At 40.1% G+C, this 12,207-nt stretch overlaps 1 protein-coding gene across 1 annotated transcript in view; it reads right to left on the bottom strand.

The window, feature by feature from the left end:
- Positions 1-11,596, bottom strand: part of ARHGAP24 (Rho GTPase activating protein 24) — a 566,219-nt gene extending 554,623 nt beyond the window's left edge. Inside the window, exon 1 of the mRNA XM_040237263.1 lies at positions 11,417-11,596. The gene's annotated coding sequence lies outside the window, so the exon portion shown is untranslated. The remainder of the gene's footprint in view (positions 1-11,416) is intronic.
- Positions 11,597-12,207: the final 611 nt, after the last annotated feature.

Genomic DNA, 12,207 nt, shown 5'->3' with positions numbered 1-12,207 from the left:
ATGAGTTCTTAATTCAATTCCCAGTTTCACAGCTGTTCAGGCATCTGGACTATTATCATTAAAATGTTTCAAATTGAATACAACTTAGATATTCAGGGCTCTGGGCTACTCCCAAAGAATATTAAGCTTTTATCTTGTAGTTCTAGAAGAAAGTACAGATCTAACTACTCAATGTCCTTCTATATACAAAAGAATTGACTTCTGTGCGACTCAGCCACCTGAACTGTGAGAGGACAGCATAGAAAAAAAATGGGAGATAAGACTACACAAAACTCAAGTCACAAGACACAGCAAAACATTTTATAGAGAATTAACAGCTTTAGTCAATATAAAATGATATGCTCTTCTAACTGCTCTTAAGTAATTTAGATATATCCTGACCTAATTTTATCATGATTTCCCAGCACCACTTTTGAACAGGTAATAGTCTTTAATCATCTGAGTTTCTTGTTAAAACTCATATGGCTGGGTTCAGGTAGGTCTCAGTAATTGCATTTCTAACAAGATCCCAGGTGAAACTGATGCTTTTGGTCTTGAGACCACACTCTGAACTGCTACTTTAAAGGATTTTTAAAATACTTTATCTTGACAGTTATTAATAATAATAAGTACATTTTTTCAATTTTACCCAGAGCATGAGATACTTACACCCACATTTTAAAAACTGAATATTAAAACATGTGAATTCTTACTTTTACTATATATAATGAACCCTGATTTTTCCATTCCATTCCATCCTGTTCTATCCCTTTTCATCGAAAAGTGGTCATTAACCACTGATGCATGAAGATCTATATTTTGAAAAATACTGCTCTAGATTCCCATGTTCATCATGAAATTTAATAATATTATAATAACTGTTGACATGTATTGACATTTACCAGATGCTAGATACCCTTCCAGTATCTTACAGGCAATGCTCAAGCTCACTTCATAAATTAAAAGCCTATAGCAACACTATGGAGTAGATATTATTAAATGCCCATTTCACAGAGAGGGAATCTGTGGTTCACGGAGGTTAACACAACTTGCCCAAGGTTATAGGACTTTGTGTAATTCCAGAACATAGTGATAAAGTATGGTATAATATCTCACAGTAAGATACTTTAGTTTTGAATCCCACATCTACCACTTAGTGGCTGTGTGGTAAATTACAAAGATTTTCCAAGTTTCAGTTTTTTGCTTTTTTTTAATGTTTGATTTTTTTTTAATGAGGACAATTTTTAAAGCCTCTACTGAATTTGTTGCAATACTGTTTTCTGTTTTGATTTTTTGACCATGAGACATATGGGATCTCCCTGACCAGGGATGAAACTCACAACCTCTGCACTGGAAGGTGAAGTCTTAACCACAGGACCACCAAAGAAGTTCCAAGTTCCAGTTTTCCCACCTATAAAAGATAATAATAGCTCCTATTCATGTGGGAGCTTGAAGATTAAAGGCGATAACCCATGGAAGAGCTTGGCATAACTAGCACATAGTAAGGCTTTAATAATTGCTATCTATTATTAAACACAGAGATTCATTCTTGTTTGTCACATCATATGCTGCCTCCCTGCCCTCGAATTCTAATTTCCAGCACTGTCTCTGGATTTGCCTTTTCTCCTGATTCTTTGATTTCTGACACTTAGCATCCTGTGACCTTGCTTCTCCCCTTCTCCCATCCATCCTCCTCCAGCAGCTCCCTCTGTTGAGAGGGAGTCCTCAGAGCTCCTTCCCCAGATAATTCCTCACAACCTCCACCTGTTTCTAGGCATCAATGTCCAAGGCTCCCCCACAGAACCTGTCAACTCAAACCTAACCCTACAAACACAGAAAAGTTACTCCATGATGAAAGTATAAGTTGTTACCAAAGTATGAAATCTCTAATGAATAAATCACGAACGTGAGAGGGCTAGTCCTTCTGTATACCCATAATTGCCTTTGTATAACATTGCCGGCATTGCACTTGACCATGTCACAGTAATAAACCATGTGCATGCATGTATGCCTGCAAAGTCACTTCAGTCGTGTCTGAATCTTTGCGACCCTATGGACTATAGTCCACCAGGCTCCTCTGTCCATGGGATTCTTGAAGCAAGAAAACTGGAGTGGGTTGCCATGCCCTCCTCCACAGGATTTCCTAACCCAGGGATCAAGCCTATGTCTCTCATGTCTCCTGTGTTGGCAGGTGGGTTCTTAACCACTGGTGCCACCTGGGCAGCCCTGTAATAAACCACTGCTGCTGCTGCTGCTAAGTCGCTTCAGTCGTGTCCGACTCTGTGCGACCCCACAGACGGCAGCCCACGAGGCTCCCCCATCCCTGGGATTCTCCAGGCAATAAACCACAATGGGATACAAAAACCAAAAAGGAATTCTAAAGGCAGTACTCCTGTGGCTAAATCCTGCTTTTATGCAATTAGGTGCAACAAGATAACATCAAGCTCCTTTGGCTCCCCTAGGTCATCTTTTCCTCCTAGAAGTTTCTTCATAGAAAAAATTTTAAAACCAGATATTCCCTGCACAATAGAACAATCAAAAATGACACCTCAAGGGAGTTGGAGAATTTTTTTTCTCTATATCATTAAAAACAGGAGTGACATGCACTCCAACAGTTTCTGGGATAAACGCTCCTATCTTGAGAAAGACTAGCTTTGAAATTACTTTCCCTGCAGTCCATTTCATTTCAGTGTGTCCAGTGAATACTGTTACCAAGAACTCAACCTTTCTCCCCTTCTCAGTTGCTACACCCAAAGAAATAATCCCTTCTTTCTGTATTTCAGCTTTTTGCGATCTTGGTTTTCATCAAAATGTAGTCTATTTATGATAGAAAGTTTCAGTTTTATAACATAGTGAATTCTACTTTTATAGATTATACTCCATTTAAAGATATTATAAAATATTGGCTATATTCACCATGCTGTGCATTATATCATCGTATCTTATTTATTTTATACCTAGTAGGCTGTACCTCTTAATCCTCTTCCCCTATCTGGCCTCACTCCCACTCCCCAGTGGTAACCACTAGCTTGTTCTCTATCTGTGAATCTATTTCTGTTTTGTTATATTTCTTCATTTGTTTTAGTGTTTAGATTCCATATACAACTGAAAACATATGGTATTTGTCTTACTTCAATAAGCATAATACCCTCCAGGTCTATCCATGTTGTTGTAAATGACAAAAAATTCATTCTTTACTAATGGCTGTATAATATTCCATTGTGTATAAATGCCCCATCTCTTTATCCATTCATCTGTTGATGGATACCTAGATTCCTTCCATGAGCTTCCCGGGTCATGCTAGTGGTAAAGAATCCACCTGCCAGTGCAGGAGATACAAAGAGATGCAGGTTCATTCCCTGGGTTTGGAAGATTCCCTGGAGTAGAAAATGGCACCCCACTCCGTTACTCTTGCCTGGAAAATTCCATGGGGCCACAAAGAGTCAAAGACGACTGAGAGACTGAGAATGCGACATGGGCTCCTTCCATACCTTGACTATTTTAAGCTATGAACGTTGGGGTGCATCTGTCTTTTCATATTCATGTTTTTGCTTACTTCAGATGTGTACCCAGGTATATAAAGAAATCACCCTGTATCTTATGCTGGTGCTCAGTCCTGACCGACTCTTTATGACCCCATGGACTGCTACCTACAGGCTCCTCTGTCCACGGGACTTTCCAGGCAAGAACACTGGAGTGGGTTGCCTTTTCTTTCTGCAGGGGATCTTCCTGACTTAGGAATCGAACCCATGTCTCTTGCATCTCCCGCACTGCAGGCAGATTCTTTACCATAGCACCACCTGGGAAGTCCAAAGAGCTCATACAACTCCATATAAAAAATGATTTTAAAATGGACAGAAGGCCCAGAGAAACATTTCTCCAAAGAAAACATTCAGATGGTTAACAAGCACATGAAAAAGTGTTCACTCAACATAACTAATCATCAGGGAAATACAAACCAAAACCATAATAAGGCATTACCCCACACTGGTCAAAATGACTGTCATAAAAAAAAAATAATAATAAATGTTGGTGAGTATATGGAGAAAAGGGGACCCTAGTACACTGCTGGTGGGAATGCAAATTGGTAAAGCCACTATGGAGAACAATATGGAGGCTCCTGAAAATACATATTATTTCAGCTTTTTCAAGTTGAGTCTCTAGTCTTCAGCCCTAGGACCATCTACCTCTTCTCTCTCCACTACCTCCATCTGTTTCTCACAGTATTCCAGGGATTCACTTAACGGTGGATATAAGCTTGGTTTACTATAATAGAGTACACTGTTCACAAAAATATTATAGAAGGCCTGCACCTTTAAAGTCACCTTTTTAATATAATTTGATGAACCTAGTATTAAAAGTACTGATATACGAGAAGTTTCACCTCAAAAAAAAAGAAGACCTCCCCTTACCTGAGTTTCCTGGGATTATTTCACACATAAATCACTTGCCCTAAGGGCAAAACTCTGGGAATTAAGCAATGAGGATAAATCATTGGCTCTATCCTACAGGGTTTTTCCAGTAGTCATGCATGGATGTGAGAGTTGGACCATAAAGAAGGCTGAGTGCCAAAGAATTGACGCTTCTGAACTGTGGTGTTGGAGAAGACTCTTGAGAGTGCCTTGGACTGCAAGGAGATCAAATCACTCCATCCTAAAGGAAATCAGTCCTGAATATTCATTGGAAGGACTAACGCTGAAGCTGAAACTCCAATACTTTGGCCACCTGATGTGAAGAGCTGACTCATTGGAAAAGATGCTGATGCTGGGAAAGATTGAAGGCAGGAGGAGAAGGGGACGACAGAGGATGAGATGGTTGGATGGCATCACTGACTCAATGGACATGAGTTTGAAGAAAGCTCTGGGAGATGGTGAAGGACAGGGAAGCCTGGCGTGCTGCAGTCCATGGGGTCACAAAGAGTTGGACACGACTGAGTGACTGAACAACAAATAAATCATTGGAGTTACATGGACCATATCTTTGCTGTTCACCTCTCACCAGAAGATAAAATCTGGTCAAGCCAATTACTATGAGTGAACCTTAATAGTGGCAATCCATCCCACAGGCCCCAACTTATCAGCATAACACTGTCATCTAAAAGATCTGCGGGAGAAATTCAAGGCCAGTTCTTTGAGACCATATTGGGACCAGGGTCTGTACTATATGTCAAGCACATTGAAACACAGATTATCATTCTAAAATTAATAGAGAGAAAAGCACTGAGAAGGTGACATACTAGAAAAATGACAGGGTATTTGGATTCAGATAGATCTGGTTTTCTCAACTCTATTACCTCTTATTAACAATAATAGCTTGAGTAAGTTTTACCTCTTTGAACCTAAACATACTCACAGAGTGGGAATAACACATCTGAATTAGATATAACATAGTTTACTTCTAGAATTACTAATTATTTCTAACTATTTCTAGAATTAGAAGTAGTATATTGAAAAAATAAATAAAACTCCCACGGAGTGCTTGGTACTTAGCAGGTACTTGATTAGTTAGCGTGATTATTATTACAAATCTGTGTGACTTAAAGAGGCAGAAAAACTCAAGATAAAATGAGAGTTATTTCTCCTCCATGGGAAATTTGAGAAATTACTTTCTTTAACTGAACACTCAATTTGATGGGCAGAATACAGCCCTAATTACAGATCTTAATTATGACTTTTACTTCAATCTATTGGTAGATCTTGCTTGTAAGAAAAAGAAATATGCTTCTCAGAGATATTCCTGAGGGCACTCTTCTATACAATTACAATATGCATATTGAAAAGAACTCACATGTTTGCTCTGAAGTATTTGCTTTCAAAATTACTCAGACATAATTTTCTTTCTAAGGTTTTCAAGAAATATAGTATTTCGGGCAAGGCCATTTTATCTATCAGGGAGTATAAAAACAGTACTTAGAATGATTCAAGAAACTACAAAAAATAATCTGGAAAAATTATTGGCTCTGAAATACTAAACTGAAGCTACAAAATAAAATTTTATACATATTTAACTACATGTCTAAAAAAAAGTTGTGCTTCCCAGATTGCACAGTGGTCAAGAATTCATCTGCCAATGCAGGGGACACAGGAGATACAGGATTCATCCCTGAGTTGGGAAGATCCCCTGAGAAGGAAATGGCAACCCACTCCAGTATTCTTGCCTGGAAAATCCCATGGACAGAGGGGCCTGAGGGGCTACAGTCTATGGGGCCTCAAAAGAGTCAGACACAACTTAGCCAACTAAACAACAACATACTAAAAAAAGTAAAATGGAGGTAATTTGGCCTATTTCCATAATGCATTTAAGCTAACTTTTAAAAGTTATGGGTATGTTAAGATCATTAAAGTAGGCTAAAAGGATACAAACCACATTATTAGAAAATCTCAACTAAGGTATAATTGTGCATGAAATTTAATGCTGAGTTCTTGGATGACAAACTAAAATGATAAACATGGTGATTTTTAGCCTCTGTTCTTCGAAGAAAAGAAGCAACACTAGCTAATCAGAAGAGACACATTTTCTAAAGCAGTAAAAGCAAAGATGGATTTGTAGAGATCTTTACATAAGGGATATTGAAATACATAACAAAAAGCACCTAGATATTTTCCATGGAGCCCATCTCTTTTCAACTGACTCCCTGCAAAAAGTAAAAAGTATTATATTAAAGCACAGTGAATGAAAACAACGTAATAAAAAGGAGTTGTAACATGATTAGGAAGGGTAAATTTTCAATTTGATAAAAATAGAGAGCATGGAAGATTTAGAAAGCTGAGTAGTCTATTACTTTTAAATATCAATGGTTGCTTGTCCAGTCTCCTCAGAGATACTATATAAAGAGCAACATGAACTATATATGGTCCCTGGATAGTGCCTGAAACACAAGTATTATGCATTCTTTATTGAAAAATTATCTACATGTTAAACAGCAAGTATACAAGTGACAAAAGTATCACAGTTCTGAAAATAAAATAAACCCATTTGTATTTTGGCTCAAAGCGCATATACCTCCCCCCTTCTACATGTTAGGCAGTATAAATAATTGTAGACAAATTTTTTTCAGGAAGGAACTTTGAGCATAAATGATCAAAGGAGATGGAAATAAAACCAATATAATTTTTAAAATCAGCAAAAGGAAGGAAGGTGCCTTTCTGAATTTCCTCCTCTCCATCCACCTTCACATTCTACTTTAATTAAATTTGATTCCCTCAAGCACTAGCATTCAAGATAATTATTAAATAGCCCAAATTAGTACTTCTATTTTGTTTTATTAATTAAGATTATTACCCAGTCCACAGGCAACAGGATCTCCAATTCAACTCCATTATTAGTCCTCACAGCTAAATCCAGGACCTCCCACTGGGATACAGCAGATTAGAGATTTTACAGTATAATATAAAAAATAATTGTGGGAGATGTTTATTTATTCTAACGGTTTCTACTCTCTTTAAACTCAAGAGTATTTTGTAATTTCAAAGAGGAAAAAAAAATTGGTTCCACTCTAGATTTTGTTTTGTTTTGCTTTTACTTTAGAATAGTAAAAACACAATATTTCATCTATTACAGAAATAAAATAGGCTTGTGTGGACCAGTCTGGAAAGTGAACTATATTTGGTAGCATTATTACCTTTAGAAAATGAACTCTGAGTCCAAATAGACATTTTTTCAAATGAACTTTGGGGAAATAACTACCTGCATAAATTGAAGTCTACCATTGCTTTCTTCATTCATGACTTTGCTTGCTCATTTACTAAGGAAACTAATAGATGTCTACTACGCTTCATACTCTGTTCTAGGAGCTAGATACAGGTATTCCCACCACCACCAATACACCCATTAAGGAACTCACTGTAGCTGGCTAGGGAAGGGTACATAAAAATTATTAAAATAATCATTCACAGTATGTTTAAGACATTACGGAAGCAGATGAGATGACATGATTAACTCTTTCTGCACGGAACTGGGCAAGAATTCCAAAGGAAGATCCACTTGAAGTGGACCACTGATAATCAACAGGGGCTTTTCAGGCAGAAGACATTTCAGGAGAATGAAATCCAGAAGCAAGAAATAAGAAGTATAAAGAGTGAGGGTCCTTGGTGTAGGAAGACACAGCTAAAAATGAAGGGCTTTGAAGAGCTTTTAGTCCTGTACTAAGGCATTTAGAGTCGCTGTTATAGGTCTCTGGGGTCTATCAAAGGTTTTAGAATATGGGACTTACACAATTAGATCTGTACTTTATAAAGATTAATTGTGGCAATGCTGCAGTAGAATGGAGATACTGCTTAAAACACACATGTGCACAGTATCCTCTGAAAACTGAACATTGACTTCATCACAATAATCCCTCCACTTCCAAATGGGCTTTTATTTAGTGCTGAAACCATCATAATCTTGTAAAGTTTGAGTTTATATAGCAAAGACAGATGGGTTACCATTCCAGACTCAATTTGAAAGCCCAACTCTTCCCATGAAGAACATTAACTTCATGGCTAAGTGGCCTATTTATGACTTAAATTTTAAATACCTTTCTCCATCCAGGAGAAATATTAATCATTTAATCACAAATTTAAGTGTAAACAGGCATCTTTTTTATTTTAAATCTCTTCTGCCTTTTTCCTCATAAAAGGTGATCAGGATAGAATGGCTAGCTCAGGTTCTTGTTATTATCAAGCTTCTCCACACTTATATGTGACCAGCTGGGTGGCTGTCCCTCCCTACTGAGGGGTTTCCCAGGTGGCAGTAGTGGTAAAGAACCCTCCTGCCGATGCAGGAGATGTAGACACTAGGGATCGATACCTGGGTCTTGAAGATGCCCTGGAGAAGGGCATGGCAACCTACGCTAAAATTCTTGCCTGGAGAATCCCATGGACAGAGGAGCCTGGTGGGCTATGGTCCATGGGGTCGCAAAGAGCCTGCCACGACTGAAGTGACTTTGCTTGCATACATGCTCTCCTTACCGGGCTCCAAGCTGGGCCTCCATCCACCTCTCCCATTTTATATTTCAAAGGCATTCAGCTTTACCAAAAAATCGAAACATGTTAGAAAGAAGGAAACAGCATTGCATACGCTCAACTCGTGGGAAAAGAACCCTTCAACACTGGCCGTAAAAGAAACCACAGGAGAACAACCACAGGTAACGAAGAGGCTCCTACAGCACTGCAAACATGAAGAACAAGAGCCAGATGTATCGCCAGGACTTTGCAGCAGCACTATGAACTTTCAGCCCTGAGAAACCAATCAGGACACTAATAGAACCAGAAAGAAAACACACTTCAGTGGGCCAGTAGGTCACAGCCAAACTATTCAGGGCACTGTTGGTAAACAACAAACTAGGCTTTGACCAAGACAGCAAAATAAACAGACTCAAGCCACTCATTACCACCTGCTGCACATTCCTAGCCCTTCCTGCCCCGCCCCACCCCCACTTCCCTAACCCTCTCCCTTCACCCTGGAGAATCCAAGATCACATAATCAATGAGACCTTGACAATGAGAACTCTCTGAGTTTTGACCACTGCTCTCCCGAGCAAAACCTGAAAGGATTTCACTGGGAATTACAGTCCAGAACATTTTCTACTTTTACACTGAAGTTTACACTCTTGTCTGAAAGGGTGCATCACTATTTGTTCTGCGCTGACTTCATTTTTTCTTGAGAACACAGTTCTCACCCCTGCTTATTATCAAATCTGTATGTTCAAAATGGTTCAAATTCACTGTATATACAGCCCACAAGAACATAACTGAGAAACCATCCTCCTCTCAAACCCAAGCCCCTGTGATTAAGTAATAAAACCAAATAACACAGTTGAAAGCCAAGGACAAGACTGAGTTTCAGCAGGCTTTCCCACATAGAAAGCACCAGAGTCTCTTCTTTTTATCACTCCAGCTGTGTATTCCTTACACAAACCTCAAACTAAAGTCCAGATCTGAACAAGTTCAGTTTTCCCCTTACTCCCATTTAGGTCTTCCACCAAGAAGACACCCTCTCTGAAGGGTAAGAGGATTTTATTTATCTTAAGGTTTTGTCAATATCTCCACCCTCCAAGATGTCTAAGGGAAATTCTCTGACAACTCAGGAATGGCTCTAAAGAAAACAGATTTCTCTGCTTGCTACCTGAAGGTCAGGCACCCAGAGAAAACAAAAAGGGGAATTGTATTATTGGGCTTTCTTAGAGGTTGAAACATCCCCAGAGAAGAGGAAGTATTAAGAAATTTAAAAGGGAGAGTGAGGTCTTAATAAGTCTAATGTGATCTTTATATTTGTTTTCTTTTTCTAATATATTAACTGTGTGTGTTTTATATTTTATGATGCCCAGCCTAATACCAACACCCATTCTTGTCCTTAATGGTTGGTTTTGAGGTCTAATTAGAAGCAGGAGACAGATTGTTTGTATTTAATCTGTCCATCTTCTTCTCAGTAATTGAGTAAAGCTCTTAACTCTACTGTAAATATCCCTGGGTTTCAATTAATTTGTTCGACTTAATAGACATAGCAACACATAACTGTTTTACTTATGGATAAGCAGACACTTTGCAACTTTTATACTTCAAATACGCATGATTTATTTACTTCCTCATTTTAGAAAGAGATAATAATGTCCTTCTAGATTTACCAAAAAAAACAGTAAGCTATGATGGAAACAGAAATATATTGGAAATGATATTTTAAATAAATTAATATATGCATAGAGTACAAGGCAGTCTGGGTTCCCTATTACTAGCTGGTATTGAAAACCTAACACCTCTAAGGAACCCAGAGTAATATTATCTACCCTTATATTTGAGGACTTGTACAAGAAACACAGTCTGAAGTATTCTTTTTTTTAATGATAACATATTACATGTCTCTATCCTCAAAAGCGGTCAGATACTTCCTCGAAAAGTTTCCTTTTAAAAAATCTAAACAAATTATCTTGGGTGACTGAAAACTCACCAAACATTCCCAAAGGCTTTGTTTACAATTACAGTATTTACTATTAAAATATACCTCTGAATAGTTGTTATCTAGAAAACTCTCCTGATATAAGACACTAACAGAAACGAGCAGCGGAGAAGGGGGCAGATAGATAGGGAAGTAAACTGCGGAGTCTATATTCCTTCCTTCTATTTTTAAGCCTAGAAACGCGTACTATCAGCTTGCTCTGTTTTCTTTCTTTTAAAAATAATAATAAAGGACCATTGTTCCCCATCATCTACATGCACGCGTATGCGCGCGCGCACACACACACACATACACATACACACACACACACACACACACACAAACACACACTGCACCAGCACGGGATTCCTGCAGTCCCTCCTCGCCCCCTGCTGCCCCCACCCGGGTCGCCCGCAGCTGTGCCCACAGCCCCCCGGGGCGCAGGCGAGGCCAGGTCCCAGCCCCCCCCCAGGTCACCCCGGAGCACATCACTCCCCCCTACGCCCCAAACCAGGTCACTTACCCTGCTCGGAGCGCACGACAGAAGAGGGACGGCGACTGCTCCGAAGAAAAAGACCCCCAGGACGAGCAGGAAAAAATAAATAATAAAGCGAGGAGGGCAGTCTCCTTACTTCCCACAACAAGGGGAAGTATTGCGCCCCATGCACTGGGTAGCTCCGCAGCCGCGGTTTCGGAGGAAATGCGCGGCGGCAGAAGGAGCTGCGGCTGGGGTGGAAAGTTGGGGGTGGTTCCCCCCAGCCGCCCACGCCTCGATCCGCTCCGGTCCCCGCGGCAGTCTTGACAGCTCCCCCGGCCTTCGATACCCTCCGAAGCCCCGCCGCCGGTTTCCACCCAGAGCTGGGCTGAGTTGCCACATGCACTCAAGAGATCCTAGCAGTTGCGCACAGAAGAGTCCCAGAAGTTAGAAAGAGTGATTGTGTGTGAATGTGTAAATATACAGTACAAGAGGCTGGAACAACTGAGCGGGGCCAACCCTCAGACGCAGCCCGGGGTTTCAGATTTCATTTGGCAACTGGCAGCTTCAGAAGATTCGAGCCGCACGACTAGGGAGGCAGGAGGAGCCCGGTCCTCGCCCAGCGCCTCTCTGCTGGGTTATCTTAGAGCCTGGGTGACACTGGGCGAGGGGGGAGGGGTCCCCGGACCCTCGACAGCCAAACAGAGGCTGGCTTGACCCGTTTATTTCATTCATATCACAGACACACGTTGGTGTGAATCTGGGGCTGTGCGTGCAGAGAAGGGATGCCGAATACATATCCCTTTGCCCACTAGAAGCTCAGCATGTCTTCGTGGCCA

Source organism: Oryx dammah, unplaced genomic scaffold, assembly GCF_014754425.2.
Source record: "Oryx dammah isolate SB20612 unplaced genomic scaffold, SCBI_Odam_1.1 HiC_scaffold_3, whole genome shotgun sequence".
Classification (NCBI taxonomy): domain Eukaryota; kingdom Metazoa; phylum Chordata; class Mammalia; order Artiodactyla; family Bovidae; genus Oryx; species Oryx dammah.
The sequence above is the reverse complement of the archived record's forward strand: the minus strand, read 5'-3'. Positions and strand labels throughout refer to the sequence as shown.